The sequence below is a fragment of the Cebidichthys violaceus genome, unplaced genomic scaffold (assembly GCF_023349555.1).
Source record: "Cebidichthys violaceus isolate CVI_PGR_0920_01 unplaced genomic scaffold, fCebVio1.0.p SCAF_11, whole genome shotgun sequence".
Taxonomy (NCBI): Eukaryota; Metazoa; Chordata; class Actinopteri; order Perciformes; family Stichaeidae; genus Cebidichthys; species Cebidichthys violaceus.
This window is the reverse complement of record NW_027176274.1, coordinates 9,208,143-9,221,469: the sequence shown is the minus strand read 5'-3', so window position 1 is coordinate 9,221,469 and position 13,327 is coordinate 9,208,143.

Here is a 13,327-nt window from a genome sequence, read left to right as displayed (position 1 = left end):
AACTAGCCCAGAAATTTGTCATCCTCACAACTGTACTGAAGTGTAACAATAACGTGTAACGAGTCGACCACTAAAGTTCCACCAGAAAAGTTGATTACATAGAGGTCGAATGAAAAGACAAAGTTTGGTGCGGTAGTTTGAGGGAATTGGGCCACATGGCATTGAATGCTCTTCTCCTGTCATGCAGTGTGTGCTGCTTGGAATCCAATTAGTGCTTCTTTTCTCAGCGCAATATCCACTTTATTGTTTCAGGTATGAATTTATCAGAATTAAAATTTTTTGTTTTTTCCTTTATCTGCAAAGAGCAATTTCTGTCATAACAGAAATGTTGTCCTTTACAACTCCAGCTTTTAAATACATTTCCCATCACCTCCTGTATCATGTCCATACATTATGAAATTAAGTTTAGCTAGTTTAAGTGCTATTTGTGCCCAGAAGATTTTCTTTTGAGTGTTTCTGAGTAGTTACAGTGAGTAGGAAAGCATTTCAGTGCATTTGGTGCAGCCAAATAGACACCCAGCAGGGCAGCAATTGGACAGCTATTATAGCACTAAAACACTTGACACGCCTCTGTAAATGGATTATGAAGTTATTTCCGATACTGAAAGAGTTAACAGAACAGGTCTACTGAAAGTAATTGTCAATTCCCAACAAAATACATCTTTCTTAGATGCTTGCAGAAGGAGATTTATATTTATAAAAAAAAAAGAACACAAATGAGAAGACACAACAGTTAAGTTAATAAAAGAATAGAGGGAAGTTGCAAAAAAGAGAGAAAAAAAGACGTCACTATAACTTTGTACACCTGGTTGCAGACTCTTGAGTGACACTTGTTTGCTCTGTTGTTTTGAAGCTAGCAGGAAGAGAACCCTCTCCCATGGCCACTTTGCTGGTCTTTATTATTGGCTTATTGCCTTTAAGCTGTCACCACTCAGAGCATTTCTTCTCTCGGGGGATTGTCTTCTGGGACTCGAGTGCGAGCTTGGCTGGCTGGGACTACTGAGCTCTGTTGCACACCGCTACTGTGTCATGTTGCAATGCAATGCACTCTCATACTGCTTATTGTCCACTGATTTACACACACTCTCTGACAGTCAAAATATCTGTGTGAGAAGAAAATTATAATTTACAAAATCAGTAAATTTTTAGATGTATTTATAACAACATGTCTACAGTTGTATTATGTTTTCGGTGACAGTATAAGTCCGCTATTCCTGTTTAGAACTGCTTTGTTCCTGAAGCATATAAATTGCATTGAACAATAGGCTGTGGATGTTTTACTGCATAAGGTCAATACATATGATGAACACAAGAGCTGAATGCCAGTCGAGCCTCAACCAGGTAGCCTCTTAGCCTTGGGCAACTGTTGTTTATTGGCTATTGCATTAAAGAGAAAGTGTGCCAGTTAGATGTTCAAATATAAACCCAGAGACGGAGAAAAAGCATAAATATTTGTTATTCAGGAAAAGAAATTCTGTCAATTTTTTTATTTTATTGATGAACAATTTAATGAAATACTCTGGTAATCTATTCATTTCATTTTCTATTTGTAGTATACAATTATTTTTAAGCTTTTGTTTTGGAAATGTGACAAGCGGTGAGGCCCGATGAGAAATAGTTGATTTGAAGTGTATAGAAATCCCAAGATTTAGCAAGAGGGTGTGATTTTCTGCTCCCGAGTCTAATCCCACCATTCCTCCACCTCTCCTCTCTTATGCCAGTCACATTTTCTAATTAGCTTTCCCTGTGGAGGAAGAAGATGGATTATATTTTAATATCTGGGGCCTAAAATTAGTTTATATTTTAGCAAGTTAGCACTTCTTAGAAGTTGATTTACTCTTGAAGCTGTAAAACCCAGTGAGCTCGCAATTAATCATTCTCTTTGGTCTTGTTCTCAAGGAAAAAGAGGCTGAAGTGTCACAGGCTGGATCACAATAGGTAAACACCTAATTTACACTATTTAGAAATCACCTCTCTAGTATTGTACAACACATGACATTCGCTCCCTCAATTGTTCTGTCCTGCTCCAGTTATTAATTACAGCCCACTTTTAACAAAGCGACATTGTCTATGACTAATCATCGACACAGAATGATTAAAGATGTTCCTCGCTTTTTTGAATTACTTGCTTCCCCTTCGTCTGTGTTCATTCATGAGCTACATGTCGCTGCCGTCTGTCGTTTTTTTTTTTTTTTTTTTTTTTCGTGGTCAAGAATTTGGTTTGCTGTTATCCGATTACCAGCGTCCTGAGAGGCTTTCACAGGCCCATCCATCAAGACTAAGGGGTTGAGGGAGAGCCTCGACAATGCTGCTGCAGTGATGTAAAGCACAGAGGGATTCATGGGATATTAAAAGGTAAGCATGGTTTCATATTGAAAAACAGAGGACTTGCCACGCAAAATAACATTATGTGATGCTCTCTGATGTAACTTTATAAAGGTGACGGTGTATCTTTTCCTCCCAAATGTGATAAAGGTCGTCTGTTTCTGCAACAACTTCGAAGGGTTATTATTCCTTTAAGATAAAATTCTTTAAAACACAAAACTTGATTGCAAAGCTGCTATAAAATGACACCTACCGAGCACTGCAGGAAAGTTGTCATGCTGAAACCCCGACCCCCCCCCCCCCCCCCCCCCCCCCCCATAATATGGCTTGAGTGAAATGTGATTGACAGAAGAGCAGGAGGACGGATGCTGTTCTTTACCACACAGCCCTCCCTTACAGCCCCACAGTATGTGGAGAGTATCTCCTAAGCCTGGACCTGGCATTGCTTTGGAGTGCTGTTTGGTGACTGGAGGTATAGAGCGGTGTCGGGAGGATCATCACTGGCTCTCTCCCAGGGAGATGAGCAGCATAGGCCAATTTCATATGCGGGGCTTGGCCCCTGGGTCTGAGTGGAGGTGGGCTGGGTCCACCCAGTATCCTGGCTTCATTAATCATCCCGCCAAGGCTTACCGGCAAACCCCCTCTCCGCCCTCTCCTAGACAACCCCTCGGATTACACATAGCCAGCGAAATGTCAGCCCAAATCTGAGTCTTGATGCAGATAATCATTTCAATAATATTTCTCCATTTGTGCCCCTGATGCCAGGGGAATAAAGCTTTTCCACTGTCAGGTAGCATAAGACTACAGTTGGTGGGAATACTTGACTCTGAGCCAGATGGCTTAGCCATGCTTGCAGCATATGTTCAACAAGCAGTCCTGTGCCAAGCAAGCATTAGGTTTTTATTAATTTGAAGCAGGCAGGAATGCATACGTATATATTTACGTGATCCCACCACTCCTCGCCAACCCTCAACCCCAGCGCTCCCTTTAGAAGTTAACTAAACTCTACTGGTGTCTGCAGCAAGAAAAAAACATTATCATGGTTCTTAATAAGTAGTAAGATATTAATAGTTGCTACATTTCTAAAATTACCTGAATTTATTTATTAGCTAGATATGTTGGAGAAAATTAATTACAATCAACACATTTCCTCTTTTTTTTTTTTTTAAGAAATGAGAATGAAGTTGTTACTAATCAAAGGCAATTATAAAGTATATTTATGGCTCTCATATCTGCCCTTGTGGCATGGGTTATTATTAAATTACCATTTAGATGCATGAATATGCTTGGGTCCAAGACAAAAGAAACAGTACTGCATGGGAGGGCAAATTTATTCATTACCACTAAGTTGAACTTCCCTTTAACAGCCCTGTGCTCTGCAATCCTGGGAGTTCTTCTCTCAGTGACTTATGGTAGTGCAGGGGGAGGGGGGGACGGCGCGCCGAAAATGTCAATAGAAATAGTAAGTGTGAGAGGGAAGGCTTGCCTAATTAGTGCCCATTTAGATTTTATGACGGCTCTGAGATCTGCTCTTCCTGACAGAGAGCACTATAGTTGCATATTGTCCTAGCCTGAGGGAACCATAGGAAAATCCAGATTTATTGTACCTATCATACCAGCATATTTCATTTGCCATTATGAGATGCCATCTTGCAATGATGCGAGATTATTTATTACAGATTAAATTGTGGGACCTGGGTGGTTGAGGAACATTTCAAAGTACCATTCCTCTTATTAACTTCTTCATTATCTGCCCCTCTGTGATCTAAAAGCTCCCTCCTTCCTACCTGCGTTAACAAATACATTACTGATTGGACAATGCCTAACTGTTTTTCTACTCTCTGCATTTGTTTCCTAACATTAGTGCTGGTGCGCAACACAACTCATCTGTTTCCTCCACTTAGGGCCGACTGTGAATCATTAAGCCTAATTTCACATAGAGATGTTCTGTTTCTTTTGTTCAGGTAGATGTTTTTGTTTAAAACCGGCAGCTATACAAAGGCAATGCTCGGTTTTATACTCGGTATTGTATACTGCATGTGACTCACAAACATATTGTGCAGTATCTTGGGTTTTAATTATATTGAGGATTATATTTATGTCATTTTGTAACCGCATAACATTATGCTAAAGGTAGACACTGAGTGTTGCACTCTCCTCCCGTTCATTCCTGTTTTACTCTGCAGTTTCCAGACGCCTGAGCGGTTTTATATATTTTGTGTATTAGGTAGTGTTTATTTACTATGTCCCTTAAACCCCAGGATGTTGGCATTTATCCTATTTACACATCAATAGTATATCTCCATGAAGGCCTTGAGAGTTGCATTTAAGTCATTGTGCGGGGTGGTATTAAAATGTACTCCATACTGTGAGGGGAGCTCGTCAGGGAATAGCTGGGCCCTGGACTCCCATTACCCAGCATAAAAGTGTCAGCCACTTTAATTACATTCATGCCTTCCCCAGTCCATTTTACTGCAGCCGCAATCAGATTTCATGCACGGATCTCATGCCTCTGTCTCAACCGTTTGGACATTGCTGGCGGCGAGAAGAGGATCTAACATGATTTTTAGATTTTGTTTCCTGTCCGTCTATCTGAACTCATGATAAATGACTCGGACTAATGTTTAGAGGTTAGATATTACAGGTGTTTCCAGCTGGTCATGGATCTTCAGTCACAGGCTGGATGCTGTGTCTGCTGCTCTGTCCCTCAATGTGAATTTGAGTATCTGTCCCTGGAATTGTTGATTAAGTTGGCATACCCAGCCACTAAATATCAGTGCACCCCACTGAGAGTGGAAGAATCGTTTTTACACAGGACACCCTCAAAGAGAAGGGTGGATGGGGGGAGGAGGAGGGGGGGTAAGGGAGGGTCAAGTTCCACCGGTCAGACTGTTAGCGAGTGCAGAAGAGGCAGTGTCACTTACTGTTTCACGGGGAAGCTTCCTGACCTTCTAGGAGTGAAAGCGAGATCCTCTCTTGTTTATACTCAGCCATGGATCAGTGCGTGGAATATGTCTACATCCTCTCAGCCAATTTCACACAGAGGAGGCGCAGTGTGGGCGGCCGACACAAGCCGTTTCCCCTGGACGATGAGGCCCATCCCTCACGCACGTCCTCTGTCTGTGACTGGAAATGTAGAGACAGACACAGACAGAGGCACTCTACTGCTCCACTGGGCCACAGAACCATCACCTCCCTGGGGACCCTCATGTTGGGACCAGCCCGACTCTGGGTCCTTATTTAAGAGACGAGGAACTCTCTCAGCCAAACAGTGGTGAAACAATTAAGAGATTTATTGCGTCGGTAGCACTTCCAGGATAATTGTTTGTTTCATTTTATGTTTTATTTCCCTACAGTTAGAGTGCATTTCAATTTTTATTCAAAGTGTAAATTTTTACAGTCAGTGTACTGTGCGTCATGAACGTGGATTTTATAGTACTGGACAGTGAAACGGTGAAAAACATCTAACTGAGCCTGAGCTAAAAAGCTCTGTTTTGAAATGACAAGGAAATAAGTCCATCTAAAGGTAATTTATAGGCCGAATAAGTGGACATAAAGCACTCAGGTGAATTATCAGAGAAGCCATTAATTACCTCTAATGATTTGAACTTGACAAGCACATTTGCTATAAAAAGTATTTATGATGCACATTAACGTCACGTTTTTCTTAAAACTCAGATTTTCTCGTGTATCAGTCATTGAAAAATAAGCACAAAACAATCCTCCAAACTCTTAATTAAAATATAAGGGATTTAGACCGTTGTGGCTCATTCCAATTTTGCATTAACAATCAAAAGGTAATCAAACCTCAGTCAGTGATCCCACTTCAAAACCACACACTGCTCTTGGATGAAGCCTCTTCACTTCATGCCCAATTGATCTAATTACATAAAGGGAATTCTCTCTCTCTCTCTGTCTCTCTGATATAGTGGTCCCTGTTAGATCCGGCTGTTCAGTTAATTAAGTCTTCATTCTTTATCACAGTGGTAGACCTGAGAAGACCATCCAGTCTTTCCAGAGCTCTCTTTCAACGCTTTGTCTTGTTTTCAGTACAGCTCGAGGTGAAGCACAGCTCCGTCTACTGTCTTATGTTCCTCTATGCTGCTTGCCTTGTAATCAGCGACCCCTGTTTCTCAATTATGGGGTGTGAATTTGGGCTCTTTGGTGACCTTCTCCCAGTGATCCTACGACTGACCCTTCAATAAGAGCGCAGCCTTCCCACCACTGTTTTGTGTGTTGCATTGCATTTTTTTTTTCATTTGTGGGATCTTTATGAAGAGGGAAATGAAAGGAAGCGGGTCACTCGTGTTGTGTTCTCACATCTACCCACTTCAGAGGCTCTGAACAGGGGCTTGGTGTTTACTTTGATTCTATGGAAGGTACACCTTAAGTTCAGGGGTTGGAGGGCAGGAAGCATCACTCTCTTGTAGGTAATCATATCCAGCTTTGTGCTCCTTGTACCCCAACACTGAGGGTGGCAGCTTAAAGGCTGTGTGGAGCCTTGTTCCACCACCGGACCACACTTTTGATATCCGCAACAGCAGCAAGCTTCCCACACCGGTCTGTGTGATCCTGCAGGATTCAGCTCAGCTCTGTGTTGATGTACAACTCGTCTCTGTAGCCAACCACTTTTTTTTTAATGTAGCGTACCTCATTTCCAGCACTCTACGGTTTTAAGATGACATATTAGCCAGCTCCGGGGTGGTTAAAGGTGATGCAAAGATTACAGCTATTTACTGAATTATCTGTCTGTGAGACTACCCTCATATCTCTGCATATATTACCTTGAGCTTGAGTTTAAAGAGCGATTGCTCAGAACAAGGAAGTTAAAGAGGCAATTACATAATGAAATGGGCCATCAATTCTGCTCGTGGCCTTTTTCTCTTTGAACAGAGATGGCCCAGATATCCCTGGTTTAGCTGACCCAGTAGAAGTACAACTGTTTGTATTACACTCTCCTTTATCAAGGGACTAAGAAGCTGCATGGGTCTGTCTGGCTTCTATCTCGGTTTCGTAATTCAGTTATTAATTACACATCCTCTCAGAGCAGCAGCGGCCATTGTATTTACAGCGTTTCCATGGTGACCCTAGCCCATTTATAAGGTTTGTGTCAGTATTAAGACAAGACCTGTATTCAAATGGCCTCCATCTAAATATAGCAGTGCCTCATAATGTGAGGTTATTACAGTGAAATTAACACTGCTCCATTGCAGGCTGGATTATATTACAGACTGGTAATATTCAGCAGTACTGCAGAGAAATGTAGGAAAGACGCTTTTTAGGTTATATTGAACAGTTTCTATTCGGATATTACTGATGTCAAATATTTATATTCTAGATTATATTATATTATTATCCTCAGTGAAGAATGAATTACATTATATGTAAAAAGACATTTGATTTTGAAAGAGATCCCTTTATTTTAGAGTACAATAATTACATAGTATTTATAAAGTAATTACAGGTATAGCTAATTTAAAACTTGGAATTATGGGATTTAGTTTAGTAATTTACCGACTATACAAAAGTTGACTTTAACAACATTGTATGGCATAATGATAAATATATCAAAACATTACAATACCAAAGATCATATCAAGTGCCAAACATTTACTTTGAAGGTATGCATTAATTAGTGGTAGAAAAAGAAATCACCTGAAATTATGTAAAATGTTATATTAAAAATGTAGTATTTATTAGATAATAATATTTTAAAGAAAAATGTTCTTATTTGAAGTGATTTGATAGCGATTCCTTATCGTTTAATACACCTAGATGTGTGTTTTGCAGATGTTCAGAGTCAAAATGAGTTTTATGCAATATGTAAGAACAATGGACTGATTAAGTGAACATAGTCTTATGTCTAGTTTTCTCATTTATGTATTCAGTTAACACCACTACATACAGTATTCACGCAAACAAGGCTTGTTTCTTTATTATTAGTCAGTTCTTACCGAGCCTTAAATTATATTTTCTTTGTATTCACTATGAGTAGTAATACCTTTTTGTTTGAATAACTACTGAAACATTACCAAGCATAGGATAAGTAATTGTTTATCCCATTACTGTTTTATTTCCTGAAATGTCTTTTTTTGTTGTAACCCCTTTACATATTTAAAACTATTAAATTACATTTTTGTACCAACCATACAACGTAATCACAATTTAAAATGTGATTATTGTACTGCCCCATGTTGTGCATATGACAAACTCTACATATGCATTTACTAACTTTCTGTTCATGAAGGCTTCCACATGGTATCAGTATAGGTAGTAACACTCTCAGCACCGTGTTTCTCCTCTGTTCTGCTCAGTATGATGGCTTCAGTTTGTCCTTCTGGTGTGGAGAGTTCAAGTGTAAGAGTCCGTGGCTCTTATTCGGGCCCAAACAGGACCCACACCTTCTGTCACAGCCTCCAGCCCTGGGCCCGACGGCAACCTGCTGCCAGGCCTATGCGTGCTGCCAGTTGTAGTTTTTAATTGGCCATCTGGGGAAAGCTGGATCTAGTGGCTGGATATTAATCAGTAAATTAACCCAGCCATAATACAGCTCCCTCCCAGTGGAAGCCCGGCAGCTGTGGGCAGAGAAAAAGAGAGCGAGAGCGCGAAAGAGAGATGAACCATAGGCTGAAGAGGCTGAAAAGGGAGGCTCCCGAATGGGCTGGCCCGTGATTGAACATTTCCTCCATGTCCCTTGCCACGTTCCCCTGTCTGCAGCGCCGCTGACCCCCAATTTGTGCGACAATCACATGGAGGATTATCTCCAGCATGTCAGTGCAGATGTCACAGGTACTTCCTCTCACTAAGGACAAAGCTGCAAATTCAGAGCGAAAGCCTGCGTTTCTGGCCAAAACTGACAGTTGTATTGAAAGCTGGAGTGATTGGAGGGAGAGTGCTCTACAAAAGTTCAGGGGGAGGTTACTTCTGCAAGGTCTTTCTGTGTGGAGAACAGTTATATATATATGTGTGTGTGTGTGTGTGTGTGTGTGTGTGTGTGTGTGTGTGTGTGTCATTAGTGTATTTGACTGACTGGAATTGCTGGTGGTCCCCAGAGTTAACCAATTAAAAGGCTAATGAATATACAACAGCTAATTATTATAAGCTAAATTATCATATCCTGTGCTTACGGTTTCATCACTGAGTTTGGACTGAAATGAACGATGTATGCCACTCACTGTAACATAAAAAGAACAAATTGTTGTGCTATTATGCTTATTAATGCACATCAAAATAAACAGGTGATACTTTCATACACTTTGGGGTTGGAAATATGAACAAGATTTCATAAAAAGTGCTGATCTATTGAATTAAATACCCAACAAATCAAGTCAATTTGTCACATTAATGAAAAAATCTTAACTCTAACACTGTCATGAAGTCCTTCGCATTCATTTGCAGCATTGTCCACAATGGCCTAATGCAACCAAAGATATTAAAGAGTTACCTTTACCCGGTCACGTCTGTTTTCTGTCCTGGTCCCACAGTAGTGGAATGAACTTCCCACTGACGTCAGGACAGCAGAGTCGCTGCCCATCTTTTGGCGCAGGCTGAAAACCCACCTCTTCAGGAAGTGCTACCCTGAGCCTTCCACTTAGCACTTATTGTATTCGTATTAGTTTGTTGCACTTATTTGTTTTTGCACTGTACTTTTGCGCCGGTTTATGCTCTTAGATGCTTGTTTAAAAAAGGAGATGCACTTATGACTTCTGGTGACTAGTAGTTCTCTTGAATACTTATGTTGAATACACTTCTTGTAAGTCACTTTGGATAAAAGCGTCTGCTAAATGACTGTAATGTAATGTACCTCTGGAGAAACAATAATGCAACATCTCTTCTAGTTGTGTCCTATTATATATCGTCATATCGCCCAACCCAGTTTAGTAGAAGAATGGTTGCATGAGAAAATCTCAGTGAGTCTTTTTATGAACCTCGAAAAGCCAGTTTGAGGGATTTTCTTAAGCAAACCGCCGATCGGCTCCTTGTGACAGTCTCGGCATTAAAAAAAAACAAAAGAGCATAGCAGCAGATGTCACAATACATCACAGGAAAGCAATGTCAACCACTGACCCACTCTACATCTAATATATTCATGCATAGCAAACACAAAGACTGAAACCCGTGCGGCGGCGCATGCCATCTGACCCTGCGGAGAGCTTTTATGGTGTGATGTCATCACGCCCCATTGTCATAAATGAACCACCTCACTTCTCTGCCTGCCTGTCAATAAATTTTCAAGGGGCCTCGGTCATACGTCCCCACTCCACTGTGCTCTAGATGGACATGAAATAATTGCCATGCAAAGAGTTGCACGTTTCCCTTTCTAATTTTAAGGGTCAACAGCATTTTAATACAATTTTAAACACACACACAGTGTTTTTTATGATGCATGTACAAGCGGCTTTTGATAGCTTAACCAGCCAACCATGGTTAAAGAGAGAAACCATTGCAGCTGCTTCCAAGACCCACTTAATTTAGTCCCCTGACCCCGGTTCACCTGAGTCTGCATGGAAATCATAATGCAATTCAAGTGTGAAGAAAAATGATATAGTGTGTATTTACCCCAAATATTTATGCAGGGCCTAACAGTCATGCTTACTCCTAATAAAGGGAAAGTGATGCCTTGTAACATTGGCGGTGCTGGGTTGCTGCTACATTGCCTGAGGCCATTGTTTCCTCCATTATCATTTTCATTGGATTCTATACAGGGCAGTGTTTCCAGTGTTTAGAATGACTGCCTCATATACTGTAGGCCTTAGGTGTTTTACGGAGCTGTTTTGGATATTGAGAGATTTCTTCTAGAAATTTTGACTTTATTGTCAATAAAAAGTCCACAATGTTGTAATATTTGTATTCATTTATCTGAGGGACACATGATGCATATTCCAGACCAACATTTACTGACACCCTATAGAAAATATATCTACTAAAAATATCTGCTATCCACCCGCAATAGGAGCAATAACATCCTCAGTGGTACCCAACGGAGGAAACAGTGATTTACTATGACTGTGTATGATTACTAGGTGTTCATTTTTTTTCCTACCATATTCTTCTGTCCGCTCACTGTTGCAGTTCACTCAAACTGACAGCTGCTGCGGGGGTCCAACAATGTGTCTATTGCACAACATCCCCACTATCTGCTGACCTGATGATACCAAATGCTACCTGAGGGATGAAAAGCCACGTTGAAAAACACAATAGGATAAAAGCGGAAATCCTCAGTACAGTTACACCTCTGAATTGGATTGTTATTCTGCAGTTCAGTTCCTTAAGAAGTGTGTCAATAGCTATTAGCTCCCTAACAAGGGGATCAGGTGAGCCCTGTACCAGCGAGGCAAAGCTCCCTAAGGCACAATCATGTTCTATATTTCCAGAGAGGAGGTCTGCACTGTACTCTGGGCAGCAATCTTCCAGACGCCTATTAGACTACTGTAGCTGTATAAAGAGTCAAGCAGAGAGGGTGTCTCATCAGTGCTGATAACAGGGTATCTGGTCAAGTCATTAGCTCTCCTCTTATTGAATTCCTCCAGCCAAATAGACCAAATGAAGCTAAATAAAGCTATGAGGAGCCTGCAGCCCATTAATATGCTGCCACCTCGCTCTCCCCCTCCCAGAGCTGCAGACATGCACTGCCGTTCTCCCGTTCTTTCTCACATTCTCTCCCTCACATTCCCCCTTTTTTCTCCCCCTCTATCTATCTCTTTCCACTCTTTCCTCTTCTGTCATTCTCAACTTGTCTCTGCTTCTCTCCTCTCCCTCCCTCACCTCCTTCCTTCTCTCCTCCCTCACTTTCTCCTTGTCTGGGGGCCCTAATGGCGAGCATGTACAGCGGCTCTGACACCGTCACATCTGCTGGCAGAGAGGGTCTCTCCCTCACCACACAGCCTGCTAATGAGATCTTCCCCCATTTAATTAATACCATAAGAATTTTAATTCTGACTGAATCAATTTAATGTGATGTGATTTTGTCAGCTCTATTCCCCAAGTAAGGAAAAAAACAGAGCGGGCCCTGATGCTTATTACATACATCATTTCACGGGCCCTGCATTCCCTGCTGACTTAAACAAATTCTAATTAAGACTAATTAAAGCATCATTTATGAAAACGCTTGTGATAGTTATGCAAACATTCTGGGTGGGTATGCTCTGCATGATAATTACCCCCCGGTTTAAATTAAGACCTGCTCCCTGGCAATTATGCTAGCCACACACCAGCACCTCATGGAAAACGTTCTTTATTCAATTCCTGCAATTAAATATGAGACCTGACTCCTGAACTTTCTGCTTAGAATGCATTTTATAAGAAGAAAAGGATGATTATGCATTGTTGTTTTCCCCTCTCTCAGGTGGAGTAAATGGAGCCAATCCAGTGTTCTGTATCAGAGTTACATTGGGGTTAAAGTGATGATCATAAAGCAGCCAGCGGTGACTGATATGCGACGTGACACCTGCTGCCTTTGGATGAGGTGATTAGCCTGTGTTTTCTAGGTGAGTTTTTGTCACATTAGTGCTGGTTAGGCAGATGTGAGCAGATGCACTGTCTTAGATCTCCACCTCCGCTCACCAGTCACTTTCACTTTCACTGCTTCAAACGCACAGCACTCCTGCACACTATGTTTTTGTCTTGTGCCTTAATTTGGCTCTTTTCTCAGACCAGAGTTAACACCTTTAAAAAAAAAAGAAAAAAGAAATTGTCTGTCATCTTAAAAAAAATAGTGGGTCAGTGCTAGCTCAGTGGATGAAGCAAGGCGCCAGCAAGCTTAAGACTTGGACTCAAACCCTTAAATTAATATTTCAACATTTAGTGAACTGTGCTTCCGTGATGTAAAGATTCCAAACAACCTTTTCTCCTACAAATGACGTTTTCATACAACTAAGATGCACTCTCAATTATGTTTAGAATGAAACGTATTTTCCCCTGGATTATGGTCGCAGTTTAAAACGTGGTTGGCACAAACAGCAGTCTATGTGTATATATATATATATATATATATATATATATA